The sequence below is a fragment of the Condylostylus longicornis genome, unplaced genomic scaffold, assembly GCF_029603195.1.
Source record: "Condylostylus longicornis isolate FDR11 unplaced genomic scaffold, ASM2960319v2 ptg000004l, whole genome shotgun sequence".
Classification (NCBI taxonomy): domain Eukaryota; kingdom Metazoa; phylum Arthropoda; class Insecta; order Diptera; family Dolichopodidae; genus Condylostylus; species Condylostylus longicornis.
In genome coordinates, this window is record NW_026577973.1 from 6,714,833 (window position 1) to 6,736,541 (window position 21,709).

The 21,709-nt window shown below is 24.7% G+C and overlaps 1 protein-coding gene across 5 annotated transcripts in view; it reads right to left on the bottom strand.

Annotated features, from left to right (window-relative positions):
- LOC129612573 (filamin-A) overlaps nt 1-21,709 on the bottom strand; it is a 133,779-nt gene that overhangs the window by 36,157 nt on the left and 75,913 nt on the right. Inside the window, exon 1 of one of the 5 annotated variants that reach the window (XM_055526282.1) lies at nt 10,890-11,622. The exons of the other annotated variants lie outside the window; for them this stretch is intronic. The gene's annotated coding sequence lies outside the window, so the exon portion shown is untranslated. Of the gene's footprint in view, nt 1-10,889; nt 11,623-21,709 lie in introns of those variants that run through there. 5 annotated transcript variants of the gene reach the window in all.

The following is a 21,709-nucleotide window of genomic DNA, read 5'->3' on the forward strand; positions in this document are numbered from 1 at the left end:
ATTTTCACTCTGTCCGTCCGTCTGTTTGTTAACAAAACTCCTACACCTTTAATGTTAGAAAGCCGAAATTTTAAATTGGTCTTTACTAAAACTTATTTCCGTAGAAAATTTTTACTTTTTAATTTATTTTAACGAAACCACAAACCTTTTTTGAATTCTTTAAGCACAGAAAAATAGGGTGAGCTTCTTTAACGTACCATAGTTTTGTTGACTTTAAAAAAAGCAAAAAATAGTTCAATTTAACCGTTATCTAAAATTGGTTTTTTTCAAAATTTTGATTCCGGTTTTGTTCCAGCCGAAAAGCTGCACGAGTCCGAAGTTTTAGCAGCTTTTTAAGAAACGGTTAATTTTGCTAGAAGAAAATTTTTTCTAACTCTCAAGATATCGCACCACGAAATTTGTAAAACTTGAACTTTCGGCAGCTTATATTTCTGAAAAGCTAACGGGAAAAGTCTTGCTATTAAAAAATATGAATTTTTTTCTTAACTTACTTTTTTTATTAACTAACAACTATAATGTTAATGCTTCTTCCATTTTCTTTTCTCATCCTTAATGTATGCAATAGTTCTATATATACATTTGGTATAAATAATGTAACTAATTTAAATCATGTAATAGACTACTTTTACAAGCAGTATTTTCAATTTTTGACGGGAAAAGTGCTTCCTTACAAACTATGGGTTTTAGCCAACTTTTTTAAAACCACAAATTATCTTTTGCATTCATTTATGTATATTGCATATACAATTACAAAAAAATATATATATGTATGTATTTTCAAAAAGGATTATTTTATGATTATTCGATAATAAAATTAAAATCATTTACAGATTATTTACTGAACTATGCAAATGAAATGTTAAAATTTCAATAACATGAATTTATAATTAGAGCAGAAAAGCATTTGTTTTTGAATATTCTTTTGAATTCTTTTTGAGTTTTAAGTGGAATTTTACATTGCAACAATTCCTTTAAAAATATGACAATAATTCTTTTATAATATTAATATTAAAATAAAAAAGATTTAACGAGATTAAAACTATGTAATTTAAAAATAATAAGTACATCTTTCAACAATTAATGCATACTTTTGGGCTGAGAACGAAAATTGAAAGATATTGTAACATAAAAGACTGGTTAGTCTGCTTACGTTCTTATGTAATTACCTAAGTTAAGTTGAACCATTATCTATGCTATCTCATAAGCAGTTTTTTTTGTTAGATTTTTGCTTTTATACATGCTAAGAAGAACACTCGGTTCTCTTTGATAGAAAAAAATATATATATTAGAATTTATAAACCATTAGGTTGAACATGTTTTCTAATTAAAATTTTAGACTTCTAAATCCTATCGTCTAAGAGCAAACTAATGTTAAAATTCTGTAAAAATCTTATTTCTAGTTAAATGTTATCTGAGAATTGGAAGGAACTCGTACGAATGATTGATTTTTTGAGTTGAACAACATTAAATGGCAAACTTTTTTATGCAACCTAAACTTTTAATATAGCAGCTTTGTTTTTTATATATTTCATGTTAAACTGTAACCTTGTAACTTGAATGTTTTCTATAATATTAAGAAATAACTTTTGAAATTATGTAGCAACTTGCACTCATCCAATCCTGCAAAACCAATCCAATTGCAACAATTTTCAACGACAATAATGGTCCTATTAGTAAATTTATTTCTACAAAATTTAAATATTGTAGCTTCAATGGTTTCTGGGATCTCATCTAATTATTATTGAAATGTTTCAAAAGCTGTTCGAAGCGCACGGGCGGGAAAAACATTACTAAATAGTAAGACGCTGAACGAGTATATGCGTGCGTTTCAAACTGAATGGTAAATTTATAAAACCCCAACAACCTACATTCAATTTTAAAGTTTAAAAACCTTCAAAAAATATCTAAGCAGTTTTCCAAGAGACTTTTTTTTCTATTCGCTTGTGCCCATTTTATAACCCTCCTTAATAAGAGACCATCGACTTGCACACCTCGTATATATCGGTATATGTATGTAAATTATATTAGAAATGTGAGATTTTAGCGTCGCAAAACAAAATTATTTTCTAAATGATTACAAATGACAATTTATGTTCAAAAGCATGTAAAACTTAATATGCGCATTAGTTTACTTTATTTCTTAATTCATTTTTTATGTGGACCGCGAAGGAGTAAAAATAAATATAAAATAAAAAAAAGAAGAACAAAAAATTGATGTTCTATCACAAAATCACCTTTTCATTATTGCATTTTTGTATTAAAAGGGCGCGAAAAATTTAACGTTATGAACTATTTTTACGGTAAATTAACGAATGAAAATTGTTCTTTTTCCATTTTCACATACATTTTTTTATTGTCTTGCATTTCATCTATTCGTTTCAGTGAACATATTTTGAAATATAAGAAATAATGATATAAGTACTATATAATTAGGTGCCAGCATATAAAATGCTTTATGAAATTGAAACGAATTCAAAATTTCTTAAAATTGTAAAATGAAAAAGACATTTAAAAAAAATAAATTGACTTTTATTTCAAATTAGCTTTGTAACAAAACATGAACAAAGAAAACTTGTTTACATAACGGAAATTCAATAATAATTGTACTGTACTTTATTTCGATGCCGACAATTAAATATGTCACTTGCATAAAAATTGCAAAGTGTCTTAAGTTCGCTACTACTAGTTGAATTTGTAGCTGCAAATATCATCGGGTTTGCAACTTTAATGAAATTGATTATGAAAAATAGCAGGTTGCGAAGCTATTTTTTATTGGTACATAAGCGTTCTGATATTTAGTTCATGTTTAGTTTTTTTTTAGGTTTCACATAGAATTTCAGACAAAAATCAGTTATTTTTCGAACAAAGTGCAAGATTCTTTCAGGAACATCTTAGAGCGATAAGAGATGGTGTTCGTAAGCTCAGTAAAATTAAAATAAGATAGCACAGACTTTACTTCCATTTTTTGATTTACTGAAAACTTTATCTCCATTCGTCAGTGTCTTTTCACATATAATTGCAAATCATGCGATTTCTGCTATTGTCTGACTTGAACATTTTTGCATTGCATCAAATGATCAATCATCGATTTGACAATCCCGAATGCAGGGCTAATATTAACTTTCGCGACAATTTTGTTTGACTTTCTTACTTAAAACTATTCCAAAAGTTTACTTATGACTTAAAATGTTTTCAAAGTTCTTTTAATTCTTCGTCCTTGTTTTAAACCGGCTCATAAGATGGGCTGGAATTACACTACATAAACATAATTTTTCGGATATGATGCCATAAGTAAACTGATTTATTAAATAAAGTTTTAATTTTAAGAAAGTTAATGCTCATACACTTTTCATTGCTTATTGATCTTTAAAATAAAGCCTCCCCCCTTTTCGTAAATGACTCAATTGATGATCATTAAAATTCATTGAGTACTTCAAGAAATCCCAGAAAGATGAAGTTTGGTTGACAAACTTATATATAAGCTAATATTAAAACACAAACAGCACATTTTTTGGTTAAGGTATAGAGTTGTGAAATAAGAGCTTTAAATTAAAGGCTTAATTTTATATTTCATTAGTTAAGAGTAATAATTTCATTAATAACGAAATTTAGTTGGCTTGCCTGCAATGCAAATGCATGCAATTTATATTATTTTGACATCAAAATGTTCTTTAAAATATCATGTAACGAAAATATTTCAAAGGTCATTTAGCATTTAATTAGAAATTATTATATTCGAAGTAAATATTAATAAACGTAAATCAATTTTAAATTACTAAAACTATTGCACTTTTCAAAATTATTTTTATAATCTAATAACTCTCATCATTAAATCAAAGTTCATCATTTGCCAAAGTTATTATTATTATACTGTAGGAGCTATATGATAACGAAATTCAATATGCACAAAAAAAAACCTAAGCACAAAATGTTTTCCCTCTTAAAAAATAATCATGTAATCATATTAACTTTGTGATATTAGATTAGAATGGAAAAGCAATTAGTTTGGTAACTCAATTTTCCTTAATGCATGTCAAAATAATCCTTTTGAAGACTCTATTATTAAATTATAAATTTCAAATCAGAAAAAATAGTTTTTTGACTTTCTAATTTCTCTTCAATTAATATAAAGTATATGAATCGATGTTAGCCGTATAGGACTTAAAAGATAAAATTAAATCAAAAAATTAGCTATTAACAGAAACAATTTAAATTATTTCCAAAGTTTCATGGTTAATATCCTAAATATTAAAAAATTTGATAATCATTTGAATTCATACAAAATTAAAAAAGAAAAACCTTTTGAGTGAGAAAACAGGTGCGGTGAAGTAAAATTAACAAAGTTCGTCATATGTAAGTCTTTTTGCCACAAATTGACATTTCATTTCAAGCCGCTTTTTTATTGTTTCAAAAGAAAGTGCAAAAATGTGAAGAAAATGAAAGGAAATAAAAGCTTTATTTTGACAAAACTGAAGCTACAAAATAAATTTTTAAAAACAAAAGACACAACAAAATATGACAATAAAAATCATAATAATTAATCATGTAGTCCCTACTTTTCATTCAGCATAAATTAATAACAAAATATTTTATACTCGCTCATACTTGGCAATCAAAACATAATAAAGAAATTTCGTTAATAATAAATCAAAAAAATTCTTATTTAAATTAAAATTGACTCCGAATCAGTCATAATCCATTAATAAAATTATATTGCATAAAATAACAGAAATAACAATGTTTTGAGTGGGAACACATTAATTTAAACTATTTAAGAACCAATAATTATGCATCTAAAATGTCTACATTGTCACCATATTGAAACGTGGGTGGGTCAAAAGTTGAACACTTTATATTAGAACAATTGTTTATATAGAAGCTTTTTCTTCTTTTCCTATAAATTCTTTTGTTTTGAAAAGTGAAAAATATGCGAACAATATCAAAAAAAAAAAATATTTTTAAATTTCCTAAAAATAAAAAATATCAAAAAACAAAACATTTTTTCCTCTTGATATTTCTATTGTAAAGTGCCAGCCAGATGATGTCGTGCGCGGATTGGCAATTATAATAAGTTTTTTTTTTCAGACATTAATCATGCGTTAAAGAATAAAGAACCTACATGTTTTGAATGTTATTATAATTACTTGACATGTTTTCATTTTATTTTTTGTTTTACTAGATATAGACGAAATAGAATATAAAACTTATTTTGACCCATAAGTATTACATGAATTAAGTATTTTCCTGTATAAGTGTAATAGAAACAAAAAAAATTGTTATAAAAAATAGTCTTTAATTAGTTGATGAAACACTGGAAATTGACTGCAACGTAAGAATTATAATAAATATTTAATGACATATGACATCTGCGATCTTTCTCTAACTTTTTAAATCTACTTTGCACACATGTACATGCGCATAAAACTATAACAAAATTTAAATTCATTGTAATATACAACTAACAGAAATTTCCAAATTTATTTAACAACTTGCAATACTCTTCAACAACACCTATACGTAAACAATTATTATTGGAAACTTAAGTGTCAACGGTACGAGTGAAGCGCTATTTCTATAATACATTGTTCATTTGTTTTACTTGTTACAATAAGAAGAAAGAGTATACAAACAAATTCATACAAAATTTTTTATTACCATTCCAGTGTCAATTCATCTGACAAACCAAACACTGACATGACTGTATGCAACCAAATATTTTATTTTTGAAACATTTCTATTAACAAATTAACAATTTGTCGTGTTTCACAAATCAAAAAAAATTCTTACATACATATATGAATGCAGAAACAATGAAGTTGCATGGTATTACAATAAATGTGTGAAAATTTTGTACATTAACATGTGATTGACATTTTATTACAACTATACATGAAATAACTATAAAGATACAATACTTTCCCGGCTAATAGTATAATTTGGAAAAAGGGCACGTATAAATAATTTTTGAAAATTAAAATTCAAATTGTTTAAACTTTTTATTTAAATTTTTTTAATTTTAAATATAAATTTTAAGAAATTTTTTATTTAAAACTGGTATTAGAGGAAAAGGTATAATTAAAAATTTAATTCAAAAATCGAGAAAATTTTATGTGTACATTGGTCTTTATAAGTGAAGAAAATATTTTAATTTTTCACTTCATTCAAATATTTAAGAAAATTCATAAATTGTTGCAAATGCTACGTGCGTATATCTAATATTATAATAGTCGCATAAAATTTATGTACGCATATACATTTTTATGTATTTTTAATTACAATATAATATTTTATTGTAAATACATTTGTCACTTTATTCAAATTGTGTACCAACCCAAAAACGAACATGCAATTAATAATTATAATTAAAAGAATTTGAAAACAACGAGATTCCAGTCAATTCATTGTGTCAAAATTTGTATGAAACTTGAATTTTATTATTATTTTAATATTTGCAAATAAACTAGAAGAACTTGTAATACGTAAAAGAAAAACCATGAATCTTGCGTCACAGTAAAATCGACGCATGTCAAACTGTTATTATAAGAAACTTAAATAAATTTTAAATAAATTTTTAAATACAAATTTCAACTTTAATCAGCTAGAATTAAGAGGAATTTTGTGTGAGTTTTATAATTTAATAGAAAAGTTTTTGCTCCAATTGAAAATGAAGTTAATTCGCAGGTTAATCCAAAAATCAAACATATTAATGTAATTAATAACCAAGAAATGTCAATTTGATCCTCAGTTTTTCTTCCCAAAATTTTTGACATAAATCGAGTAACTTTTTTGGTTACTTTTGAGGCGGTATTGAATGCAATCAAAATTTAGACCCTGACATATTTTTTGTGTATAATTTTCGCTATCATTAAAAACTTTAGAGACGTTGAACGAAACCAAGCATTCAATATGACTTTATACCCAAATACAAAATTTTTTAGATCACCTACACTTCTTATTTCAACTACAATAAAATGATTTATTCTAATTAAAATTTAAATTACTATTTGAATTGTAATAATATTTAATTAACACACTTATATTTTTTACCGAATAGTATCCATATATTTACAAATTGCACTGTAAATCATTTTTATAATTCTATGTTTATAAGACAGTTGACTGAATACACCTGTGGTATAATTTTACTTAAATTGTAAGCAATTAAAATCTTTATAAATTTTTCTTTAATAATTAAAAAAAAATGGAACATTTTTAAGAAAAAAAAAAAATTTATTTTATTTTTGGAAACAAAGTTTATAATTACAAGGTTTGTTTGTTTTCACTCATCGAAAATTAAATTAAAGTTTATTTTACTTGTGTCAAATATGAAATTGAATTATACGTTAATTTTACACATTAAAATTTTATTATTTCGTCGGAATCGAAAGACTTATTTATTTGATTCGAAAAAAACAAAAATTACAGAAAATTTTGTGGTAACTTTTCATTTCATTTAGTAGGCCAAGAATTTTTTTTTCTTTTAAATTGTAAAATTTTAAAACATAAAATCCTTTTGTGTTGTTTATCTAAGTATTTGTAGTAAAGATTTTTAGAGACGTTTCTCTTTACAGAGAAAGCAACTCAATTAAAAAATAGATAAATAGAACGTGTACGAAATTTGAGTCGAAGGCATTAATTCATTCAATACAAATTGGTATTTACAGAAAATTCACTACAAAAAAACTTAATCAAAATTATTTAATTGATAAATACAAAAAGTGTATATAATTAGAAATAATTAAATATTAAACTTATTTTAATTCGAATATTTTTCTTTCTCGGACAAAACAAATAGCAATTAAACATCTGGCGACAATTTAAAAAATTTTATTAATTCGAAGTATTTGGCAAGGATCATACATTGAGTTATTCAAAGAGTTGTGAGAAATGATAAAGAAAAAAATTTACAAGTATAGAGAAATATGTGCGTACATCACTCACTTATAAAATGTTTGATTGCTACGATAAATTTGTGACGACTTCTCTTCAAATTGGCATTGAAAATTTTATTACCATTCATCTTATAAAATAAGCTCAAATTTGCTAAACCAAAATTCAAAGCAAGTTCTTAAGAAATACCAACATGTCAATTTAAATATTAACTTATCTCCTAAACTTATCAAATACATAATTTTTTCATTTTTAGATATTAAGACAAACGATCTCTATATATGTACCAAAATAAAGAAGTGACATCAACTTTAATTTTTTAAATTTTGGTACAATTTGCAGGGAGTAAAATAGATTTAAATTGGGTTTACCAAAATTTCTAAGAAAAAATCAAATTCAAATCAACTATTTATGTATGTAAATAAATTTTTGAAGGATAAATTTTTATAGTATGCACTCTCAGCTGAATACAAAACAAAATTATATTCTAACTTGAGGAAATAATATTGTTCACGAAAATACAAAATAGTAAAATATAGTAACAGTAACAGTCTCAGGATCGCTCACAATTTATTTATAACAATACCGAAAAGATTTTGGTAAGGAAAATAAAAATTTAGAATTCTACAATTTTGATTGAAGTCTCCTTAGAGTCTTCATATAAGTTTACATAGAAATTACATTAAAAAGAAAATATTTGTTGAATTTTTGAAAATATCAACATACAAAAGTCAATAAAAATTTAATTTTTCCGTCTCGTAATTATTTTTTTATTATTTGTTTTCAAAAAAATGTAATTAAAAATAAAAATTACAAAATATAAAATTCAAAAAAATAAAATTGAATTTTACACATAAAATGCAACTTGCATTGGATGTTTTTTAAAGTTTAAAAATATTTATAAACTCTTGGAAAAACTTAAATAAAACAATTGTGTGTACAGTTCATATAATATCAGTTTGTGAAATTCATAGAATATTTAATACACAGAAAACAATTTTTGTACTTCCACAACAGAACTACTTTTTTTCAGTGGCGCTCTTTTAAGTTACAAAATTTAATTTTGACTAGCGCCCTAAATAAAATTATGTAATTCTATTAAGTAATTACAAAAATTGTCTTTTGCATATATCACTAAAAACTATACGCAGAATATTAAAACTAAGACACGTGTTCTCTATTTAATGCTATAACAATTTTTTATTTATTTTTGTGTGTTAATTATTGTGATTTTTATTGTACGGATTTGCTTAACAGTTTGTTTTTTATATTAAACTTTTTTTATTGGTTTTTTATAGATTTTTTATTTTTTATTACAGATTTTTCTTAAGTGTTTCAAAAATTAAATTTAAATAATAAAATAATAAAATCTTATAAAATTTAATTGTTTACTTATTCAAATTGTCTCAAATTGCTTAATATCATATGCTCCTTTAAGGAGCATTTAACATTATTACGTAGTCCCAACCACATACACTGTAAATATACAGTATATATACATAAGTAAAGTAATAAAGTTAAGTACTAAGTAGTAAGCAAAAATTTATTCCGAAATTTGATGTAGCGTTAATATTATGTCAAATGTGTTTCATTTCGCTTACTTATAATTAACTTTCAACTATATCTTCTAAACTTTTGAATAAAGAAAGAACGTAGATAATATATTATATTATTATAACGCACTTGACTTAATTATTATTATGATTAAGAGAATGTCATCCCCTCTAATGGTAGATATAGACGGTATCCTGTATTATACAAAAAATTTTGAAATCGCCTTTAAAACGTATTTAAATGCATAATTAAATACAATGACACTGTAATGTCAAACAAAAACATTTTCAGATGCAAATTCAAATTTTTTGACAATTCTCTTCAAATTGGCATTAAAAATTTTATTACCATTCAACTTATAACATTTGCAGCCTATAACTCAAATTTGCTAAACCAAAATTTAACCCAAATTCTTAAGAATTACCGATATGTCAATTTAAATATTATTTAAAGCATTCTTGCAATACTTATTGTCAAAACTTTACAAAAACCATCAAGAATTTTTTTAAAGCACGATTTGCTTTTGTTTGGGATCAAAAATGAGTTTTGTACAATTCGAGCATTTTTTTAAAAAGTTTAGATTCTTTTTACTATTTCGTACACTGCCATTATCATTCCAAAATCATTATAGGTACAACGAATTAAAAATAATTTAATTTCTAGCTATCGTTTAACTATTTTAATAATTTCAGGCTATTCTAAAAAGTTTCGCTTAATTTTAAGTGTTATTTTTTTATGGACTTATCTCATTCAAGTTCTTAGTATTAAAATTACAGTGCAAAGGGTTTGTAACCATAATAATTTTTAGTTTAAAAAGAAAAGCTGACATTTATTGTAGTTAAATATAAAAATCTTTATTTCCTTTATATTGGGAGACCGATGAAAAGTCAAGTCTAACAACCAAAAAGAGTTTTTTAATTTTTAATCTGATCCCGACGGGAATTCAATAACTCCGGGAGAATTTATAATTTAAAATTATTCCCTCTATATGCAAATATACGACGCATATGTATACATTATTTGCCAAACATATTTCATTAAATTTCAAAAAAAAAAATCGAGCAATATTGTTTAAATATTTTAGAATTTCCAAAAATCTTAAATTTAAAAAAAAAGTGTTCATAGTTATTTATAAAATATTAAAAAGAATTTTAATTAAAAAAAAATTATATCCCTACCCATCTTAAAAGAACTAATTTTAACACTCATGTTTAAAAAAAAAAAACAAAAATTCATTTTCAAAATGTCATACGAGCAATACCGTAGCCGAATCACATTTACTTGTTGTATATATGTCTACAAGTTGCTTGCATACTTAGAGCTGTGTCTATTTTATAGATATATATATATTTATTTTTGTTTACATAGTTACACTAATCGATTAACACAAGTGTTTATATTTAATACTGCAATATTTCAAAAATTATAAAAAAAAAACAAATTACCTAGGTGCCTAAATTAAAACTTGCTGGTCACTTATTTTTAGAATATCCTTCCTAAAATTGAATTTTTTTGTTTCTCTTTTTTGTTATTTTTATTTTGATTTTTTTTTTCGTTCCAAATTCGCTTGTTTCTCTACGGATTTCACGTCAAAACATATCCAAAATCACCAATATTCTCGAATTTTTTTTTTGTGTATGTATATACAGATTTACAGTTGTATATGTTTGTATTTCACTAAGTAACTTTAATTATAGTGCGCACTGGAAAATTTGCCACTATTTTTTTTATTAGTACCTTTTCTTTAAAACAATGACTTTTTAACTTTTTTAAAAAGGGCCAACTTCTTTTTATATTTATTATTTTTTATTGTAATAATTTTAAAAATAAATTTTTGATATTCACTTAATTATTTTGGCCGGAGAACTTTTTCGTTTAATCTTAATTACTTAAATATAAACTTTTTTTTTCAATTCAAATGTATTCGGAAAATTCCAAAATAATAGCAGCAACAACGATAGAAAATTTACAAAAAAAAATTAAAAGGAAATATGAAAATGAAGGCACGCTGAAGAAAAGTTGTTGTTTTCACTTTTACTTTTTTTTTTGAATTTTTTTTTTTTGAATTTTCAAAAAGTGTAGAGTTAAATTGAAACTGCTGTGCTGGTACTCAATACAACAACTGACTAAGACTATTAGGAGGTCTATAGCTGTGGCATTATGGCCGAATGAACAAAAACACAAAAAAAAAGACTGAACACCAAGAAAAAAATTAGTAAAATTAAAATTTAATCAAAATGTAAAACTAAAAACAAAATAATTAAGAAGAAGAAGAAAATAAGCAAATAATTTTTATGAATTTTTCTTTAAAAGAGAATTTTCATACATATGAATTAAATAAAATTTATACACACACATACACACGCAAAAACTACATTTATAAAATATTTTCTGTTATTACTTTTTTTTAATGGCGGGGAAATTATAATATTTATGTACATAACAGTCCCACATATACTAATATTTATATTAAAAAAATATATCTAATATTTTATTTAAAAAAAAAACATGTATACATTTATATAAAAAAAAATATGTATGTACTTTTTATATAATATTAATGATACATGCATTGACATATTTATTTACAATATATACGTACGAAATATTGTATTATATACATGTACATAATATGTAAATATTTATGTAACATAATATATTTTAGTTCAAAAGAGCTAAGTAAATTGTTTACGTCTTGCTTTCTGATAATATTTAATTAAAATTTAAATATAATATTTAAAATAATAATAATTAATAAAAATTATAGGGTAAAAGAAATTGTTGAAAATTCTTAATTAGAACCAAGATATTTAAAAAAAACTGCAGCAATTTACAGAATTTTATTTGAACTGAAGTAACTGTATATCTCAATTGGATTTCAACTGAATTTTCAATAAGCTCTTCTTACTTAACTAACATAATAAAACATACTGAATTTCTTACAGATTTTGGTGTACAATTAGTAATTTGAGGATTCTAAAACAAAGTTTATTTATATTGTCTACCTCTTTGAAGTTACCATAGAATAAACAGAATGTAAGTTTTCGATCACTGAAAACGAAAGCCTTATCAAGCAGCTTTAATAAGAGTACATATAATTCACAATTTAATTTAATTAATTTCACTTTTGCATAGTTATAAAAATTTAATGAGTAATGATTTACGGTACATACATATAGAAAATTTACATTTCATAAATTAAGTAATAATTTAAGTAATTTTTAATAAAAAAAACATGTAAATTAAAATTTACATTTTATGTCCCACAAAAATTTTACATAGTAATAATAATAGATAATAGTAATCTTACGCTCAATGATGTCCCGGTGATCACGAGATACTGGTATCAAAATGACACAATTGTGTTAATTGTTGTGCGGTAGACCTACTGCACCTGCCACGTCAACTAACCAACGAACATAGTAATGGGTAATTTAAAAATCTCAGTATATTATGTAAGAAAAATCTAATGTAGGATACACTTGTTACGTTAATCAAATAATTCTTTTTTTTTTTGCAAAGAATTTTAAAAATAAAACACATAACAGAAAATATTATAAATCATTGTGAACCTATGAAATAATTATACATAAATACTTTTATAATTTATCTTAAGAAATAAATCTAAAAGTCGACTAGATAAGATTTTGATGTATCAAAGGAAAAAAAAAGTGTAGGGCGGCGTACAATCCAGTTGAAACAAAAATTATGTTGCCGTACAATTTGAAAATTAAAATAATTCTCATATGGTTAATGTATGTACAATAACGTTGACATTTAAACATAAAAAATTAAAAAAGAAACCAGCTATCTATAAAGTATAATTGAATTTCCCTTTTTTATTTCTCTTCCTTTTTTTCAAATGAAATTCAGAAAATTTACGGCATTTTTCAAAATGAATTGAATTTTCTTTACAAATTAGCGACCTTTGCTAATTATTCGATCAGCAACAAACCAAGTTAATCGTTTAGTAAATTATATAAACAAAGGTTTTAATAAATTAAACAAAATCCACCACATGGAAACCTCTTTTCATTTTGAAAAATAACTTTTGAAGTTGTATGGCAGCCAAACCAGAAGGAGCCAAACAATTTCAACGACTTTTATCAAGCACATCGGCCTACTAATATATTTGCTTATACGAAATTTTAATACGACAAATAAATTTGAGAGTTGTATGGCAGCTACCCGAACCAGTACCCTGATCATGTCCAATGAACTTAGCTCAATTAGTTTTTGAGTTATCGCTAAGACGGACGGACGGACGGAAGAACGGACAGACAAAACTAAATCGATTCAGAATTCGATGCTGATCAAAAACAAACATTGAGTTTATATCTCAGACCATTATTTCTTAGCGTTACAAACGGTATGGCAAATTTAGTATACCCTTCGAACATACGTTCGTGCGGGTATAATAGCGTACATCTCAACAATTTTTCAGAATCTATTATATAAGGTTTCTTATATATTAAAATTCACGACTAAATTAACAAGTTTTGTGCTAACATATTAAGATCAGATTTAATCCTTTATTGTATCCAACTTTTAAATTTCAATAAAAATCAAATATCAAGAGTGGAAACAATAAATTTCGTTGTCTCGTTTGCTCTAGTACCACTTTGTTTTTTAGTTTGGTTTATTTAAATATTATAGATATTTAATAAAATAAGAATTAACATTTTTCAAAATTGAAATCATATTTTTCGTCATATTCTACAATTAAAAAAAAAAAGATTATTAACAAAATTTTCACCCAATTTTTATAAGGAGTATCTATATATATTTAAATTTATAGTGCGGTAATAATATGTAATAATCAATATACATTAGGGTTGCCAGAATATATAATTTAAAAAAAAAAATGTTTTCTTTTTTAATGTTCTTTTTTCTGTTCATTCTTTTATTGTTCATTTCTTGTTTGTTTTTATATGAGCATTCGATTAAAAACATCTTTCAAAAGAAGATTTGGAATTCACTTAAAAAATTTGATCCAATTTAATACAATTGCTAAGAAAAAATAAATTGTGTTATATTAGGGATATTTTTCTATCATCATATGTAGAAGGGGTATTTTTAGTCCTTACTGGTCTATATTATCAAAATCCATCAGATTCTAGAAAATTTTCGTCAATATTTACATCTACTTGAGTAGTAGTTTCCTCAAGTTATATTTTATATTTTAATTATTTATATATATTTTAATTATAATCAATTGTTGATTATTTTTTTATATGTTTAATAAATAAAATCAGCATTTCTTGCATTGGAAAATCTTTCATTTCTATAATTTTCCTTTTCTTTCATAAAAAATTTCCATCTTTTCGGCAACCTTTTACAAACGCGCACATACATACATTATATGTGCCATACTTTTTCGATACAAAAATATTAAAAAGTACTTTTAGATCTACACATTAAACGAAATATCCATCTGTAATTATGCGGGTTCATAAAGTATAAAACCATGAAAGTTCTTAAATAAATATACATGTATGTATATTTAAATTAAAATTAATGATTTTGAACATGTGTACAAAATAGTGTTTTGTGCTCTTATATATTTTCCGCAACCCATCAGTGTGTCTATCATTCAATGTATTTACAATACATAAATACAACAAGTATATCTAAGAAATGTAATAAAAAAAATAAGAGAAGATGATCATCAAAAAAATTTATTATAGACCACTTTTTCCTAAATTAAAAATTTGTGTTTCTTAGTATACACACTTTTCTTATATGATGTTCAATTAAATTTTAAAACGGAAATTTCAAAAAACAAAATTAAATTTTTCTATTTAGTTTTTTTCTTGTTTTGAAAACTCCTATCTTTTCTATATAGGAAAAAAAAGAAGCACATTCAATTTAAACAAATATTCGAAAAAAAAATTTGTGTAAAAACATTGAAAGCTAGCGAACATTTAGCAAACACACAATGTTGTTTAAGCGATAAATTTTGACTGCATTCGATTTTAAAATTTTATTTTTCCCAGTATTTTTCTATTTTCTATATAAATGCTAAAATTTTTATTTTCAGGAAATTTTAATAAATAAATCATAAAATTATGAAAAAATTTTATAGTTTTGCTAAAATTTTTGTAAATCGTATTATTTTAATATGAGTTTGTAGAATGTATAAAATTTGAAATTTGAACAATTTTAATAATATTGTTTACATGATATATGTATGTAATTGCTTTGCACTTTATAATAAAACTTATGTAAATATGAAATAAATAATTAACGCTCTTGAACAAAGTAGTGTTGAAATTATTGCCATTTTTTAATTAAGAATTTTGTGATGATCCAAACAGAAATTATTTATTTAGAATAGAAACACAATTATCGCCCTTGTATTTTTCAAATTTTCAACACTTCTGAAAATTAACTCAAAATACATAAGTAATACATCAAAGTGAATACGGGTAATGCATACTTTCGATGAAATACCTGATAATCAAAACTCCGCTTGGAAATTTGATAAGGAGGTATCGAACAATAGGGTACAAATATTTTCCCATACAATTGTGGTATATAAAATTATAATAAAATAGTTCCCATACATTTGTAGTACATATATAAAACTATTGTAAAATAGTTGTAGCATATGATGTAAAAGAGTTCAAAATTCTCCCAAAACTTATGAAAAGTTGCGGGTAATTTTTCATAAATTTTGGGAGAAATGTATCAGAAGAGAGACCCCCTTTTGAATTGTTATATATATTTTTTTAGTTATTAAAACCATTTCCAGCACTTTATTTTTCTCAATAACTCCTAAACCAGGGAAAAAAGATGACTCAGACACCAAATTAAAGCAAAGTTAATATGGTTGTCAACTGTGCTAAAATTAGAAAAGCTCCGCAAGGTTACTTCACCTAAAACATTAACGTTTTTCGAACTTTAAATTCAAGTGACTCCGAAATTTGAACAGGTTATAGCTAATGTAGACATTCATGAGGAACGCCTGTCTGACATACGAACGGAGTTACACTTAAAACTTAAAACGGCGAAAGGTACTTTAAGTCCCTATACTCGTATAGTTTGAAACCTGTTGAGTTATGAACGTCGTCTCCTTACAAAAGTTTTCCCTACTGGAGCCTTTAGATACGAAGCACCTTGTATAACAGAAGGTTACTAATTTTGATACAATTTGAAATAATATTGTTAGAAGGATATTTTCACAATCTTGTGTAACGTTTTCAACAAACTAATAAGAAACTCAACGGTCGATAATGTGCTGTTCACATATTTTTTTTTGTTTTGATAATTGTTTCTTGTATTGACATATGTGAATGACATACCTTCATTTAAAACTTTGTTTTGCTTACTCTTTAACTTAAAAGCAAAACTGAGTGATACAATAGAAACCAGCATTAAAAGTTCACATAGGAACGTTAAGCCACTACGTCACAACCCTGATAATCAGTTTTTTTATTTTATTTATAAATCATTTGATAATTTATTGATAAAAACTTGAATTCGCTTAGTGATTTACAGTAACTAAAAATATTCTCCCAGTTAATATTCTCAGCCTGGGTGGAATTTCGATCCAAAAATACTTTTGATATTCATAAAAATAATCCTAACTTGGTTTTTCAAAAAACTGTAAGTGATATGAGACTTGCAAAATTTAAAGAATGATTTGATTATTTTTATATAGACTCTCTAAATGACTTGAGTGAAGTCTTTTGTTATTTTCTATAAATAGTTTGAAGAAGATTTCAGAAAAACAAATAATTTATACCTTATATGCTATGTAATGTGGAATATTGCTGAAGGGTATTGAATTTGTTGAATTTTCAATATGAAATGTTCACAGATTTTTCTTATAAGTAAATTACATACTTATAGTAGAAGAGGTATTCTTGGAGAACTGAACATATTCTGATTCAAATTAATTTTACTAAAAAAAATAATTTTATATTTTAAACATTGTATGAATAGTTTGTTGAATTTGTTGTTAAGTGAGGTAAATTTTGGTGGGGAAGTTTTTTAAAATTTTTAGATATATAATATTATCTATATATTATAACGAGATACATGTGTAGGCATACGTGTGCATAGTATTTTTTAAGTGGTGGAAAATGATCGTCTGGTACAATTTATAATTAGACAAAATATTAAGAATTTTCAGGAATTTTAAAAAACAAATTTTCTTTTTCTTATTTTCCATAAGAACATCTTTAAAATTGTAGCAAAATTTAGATTATTTTCAAAAAATTAATAAATTATAAATATGTATATAAATCAATATAATTAAATATTTTAAGTGAAATTATTAAAATATTGCTTTAAAAGCAAGTACTGCTGTTATTGGACCGAAGCAAAACAATTAAGTCTGTATGCCCATTACATCTAAAATTTATTACATCGTCTTTGCTAAATGTATTTATATATAATTCTTCAATTAAGATATAAAATGTATGAATTTGAAAAAGGTCAAAAATTTTAATTTTACACGAAATTTTGCATGATAATTAAAAAAATCTTTAATTAATATAATGTGTAGGCATTATAAAAAATTATCAATAAAATTATTTACGCTGCTGAATTTTAGAGTTGTTTGAATGCATATTTAATAATATTCGGCAAATTTCTATTAATCTACAAAATAAGTACGTTAAATATTTCTTATAATTTTCATCACTAAATACGTATTAAATTCTGTTGATTTATGGTATTTGATATTCTAATTCTAGTGCGCGCCCCTGAGTAGATTTAAACTATAAAATTTTGAAACTCTTAATTTACCCAAAATTTCACTTCTAATTATCGATCAATTAGCTATCTTTTTCAAATTTGATTAAGAAAATACGTTCTTAAATGTACATAAACTTTAAACGTAACAATATGGAACAACATCTTTTTATACCATTTTATATTAACTCACAGCACAGATCCGGTATTTTCTAATGCGGGAACGTTTACTAATTTTTACGATAGCGTAAAGCAAAAAGTATAAAATTTGCAAAATTTGGATATTGCAAAATATCATGGAATACAAAAACGTTTCACAGAGTTCTTTTAAAATTGAAATATACACTCTAAATTTTTGCTATTACATACATATGTGCCTATAGTTTTACTTTGTTTATTTTATTTTCAGGATGTTATTAAAAAAATGTATTTTGTATGTTAAAATTATAGAACATTTTTTTTGTAAATGTGCCTCTGAGCACATGCAAGCTTTTGCTACGCGATGCGGCAATGGAGCAAGCCAATAGCAGGTGGGAAAATGGGGTGACATAACTGGCGACCAAGCAACTTTGATCTAGGCTCGATCTGCGTCGCACGTCGGACCTGTTATCTCTCCCTTGACGTAATATTGGCGTAGTTATAACTGAGCAAACTGTCTGTTTGCGAACACGTCAGGAGGATGGCACGCCACGCTAACGACCTTTGCAGGAGCTGCTGTATGAATGTTCCATAATTTATCTAATTCCACCATGTGTCTGTCTAAGCACTAATATAATTTAAAAAACAGTTTCCATTTGTATATCAGTTTGCTCATAATAAAATTAGTTCAATTTGCATATTATATTTTGTCAAATTAATTAACATTCAAAATAATTAAAATGAAATAAATTAAATGGTCTGTAACTGAAAGCAATAAAATTTAAAAAAAAAATTAAACAAACTAGTTATATGGAAGAAAATAATATTACGGAAACGTTGAAATCTTTCATTGTTCAGTTGCAATTGCAATAATAAATATAACTATAGTGTGGTATAATTGACACCATGAGTGTTCGCTTTTGATTTAAAAAGAATTATTTCACAACAATTAAAGAATTCGTACTTGAAATAATTCTTATTACAAAAGTATTTGCCAATTTCTATATATATATTTATATAGAAGAGCAGTCCGAACATTTATTGGGCCATATAGTTGAAATTTTTGTAAAAATTTTGAAATTAAAGTTAAGAAGGAAGAATAACAAAAACCCTTGTATCATGATATTATTTTAGTCACGTTTTTTTTCGCATTAAACAAACAAAAAGACGTAGATCATGTTATCGCATCTCAAAATACAGAACAAATTTATCGAAACTGCAAAATTTTAGTTTTACTGCTGCAAATAAAAAGTGGCATAGAGTTCAACAACTATAAGAAATACGCAACTATATACTTAATATTCTTGGCTCAAAATATTTCAGATGATTTTGTAAAGGCATTTGCATTTATTTCTCTACTGAAATTATGGACATAATCCATCAAACCACATCCATTAAACATAATCCATCGTAGAAACGTTTTATAATACATACATATACAAACACGTGTACCTACGTATGTTACTTATGTTTCATAAAATTATTCATGCATGAAATTAATATGTTCGCTGCTCATTAAATTTTCAGGAAGTAAAATTGATTTTATTTGTGACATTTTTGAAATTGCAAAAATTGCAAATAATGTAACGCAAACCAGAAATAAGTGTTAAAACACAAAATTTCTAATTGAATACCAAAACATGGTTGGCATTTGAACTTAAAAAAATAAAAAAAAAATCTTATAACATTACGCAATAATATAATTAATGTTATAAAATATTAAGTATTTCATCAATTTAACTTGGAAACTAAAGCACAATTTGCTTCGAAAAATTAACACAAATATGTATATTTGAACCATTGGCACATATAGCAAATAAAAACAAAATTAAAGGCAGATTATAAATAAATTGCCCAATTTAATAAAAATTGAAATTTTATTTCAATACAAATTATGTGCAAAACCAGCTGTTGATCTATAGAGATCATGATTTTCCAAAATAAAAATAATTGTGAATTTAAAAAATACACCATTTTAAATAATTGGACAATTTAAAAAACTATTTTAGAACTTTCTACAGAACAGTGAAAGTAAATGATTGCCTCTATTATCTTAAATCTTTAAAATATTTAGTTTTTAAATTGAAAATAATGAATATGACAAACAATTATTCATATCTTATCTTGATACAAAAGATTTAACATGAAATTTCATTGCTCCTTACACCATGTGATATTCAATTAATTTCGCATATTGGCGCTCTTTATAAATGTTTAGTAGCGTGTAATACTCTAAATATAAATCTATATGTATTATAAAACAAAATACTTGGAATAATATAATTATTCAATTAATTTGCCGTTTGACAATGCATTTTTATATTTAAAATAATAATTTTGCCAAATATTGTTTCGCTTCAAAATTTTTGAAAAATTTTTTAACCAAAACAATTCTACAAAAAATTTGTAGTTGAAAGAAGCTCAGAAAAAATTTTTCAAGGTTTCAAAAACACTAAAATTTAATTAGGCCTCTATGTTCGCTTTTATTTTTGTGGTATGGCATTGTTTCCTACATTATTGCCTTAATATATTCCATCATATAAAAAAGTTTTTGGTTTTAAAATATTGTTAAGTAGATAACCAAAAAATTCCTCCATTCTCTGTTGTTAATTCAAGAACAAGTAGGGGCAAAGCAAAAACCATATGGAATCCTAACGTTCTGAAAATTAAATTTTTAATGTTGCACCTTAAAATTTACACAGAATTGTTGAAAATTGAAAAGTTGAAAGAATAATAGGAATTACGTTTCCACATTCAAGCGGTTTTTTTTTTAGCTTTTTCAGCATTGTACTAAGTATAACAAAAAATATAAAAAGAAAATTAAAATATTGAATTGCATATAAGTGCACATATAATTAAATTATTAACAATTTTTTTAATTTAAAACAAAGAAGACTATTACTCATACCCATACTAGAAAATATTTGTAGTTTTGCCAGAACTAATAAACAAAAATCCCAAAATATATCAAAAAGCAGCTAATACGAGATAAATTATTAATCGTAAAATTAATAACAAACTTTTAATAAAACAATAAAATTTGTTAAGAACCTAAAAAATGTTCATAATTATAACAGTTTTCATCTACAATCAGCGACACAATTAATCTTATAATTTTAATAATGTTTTTTTCTTCGGTAAACTTTATATAATATTTAAGCACTCATTGAATTAATGCCAAACAGACTGCACATGGTTTTGTAACTATCGGGTAAAAAAATTACAGGAATAAAATTACGATATAGTACGATTAACTACAGCGTTGAGTGAATCGAAACTTCACCATTAAAACAAGATATTATGAAAAAATTTTTATCGAATTATAATATTTTCCAATAAATGAGTCGAATTTTCTAGAATGGATGTTCAACGTTTATTAAATAGCAATAAATTCTGAAATTTTTACGGAAAATCGAAATTTGTATGC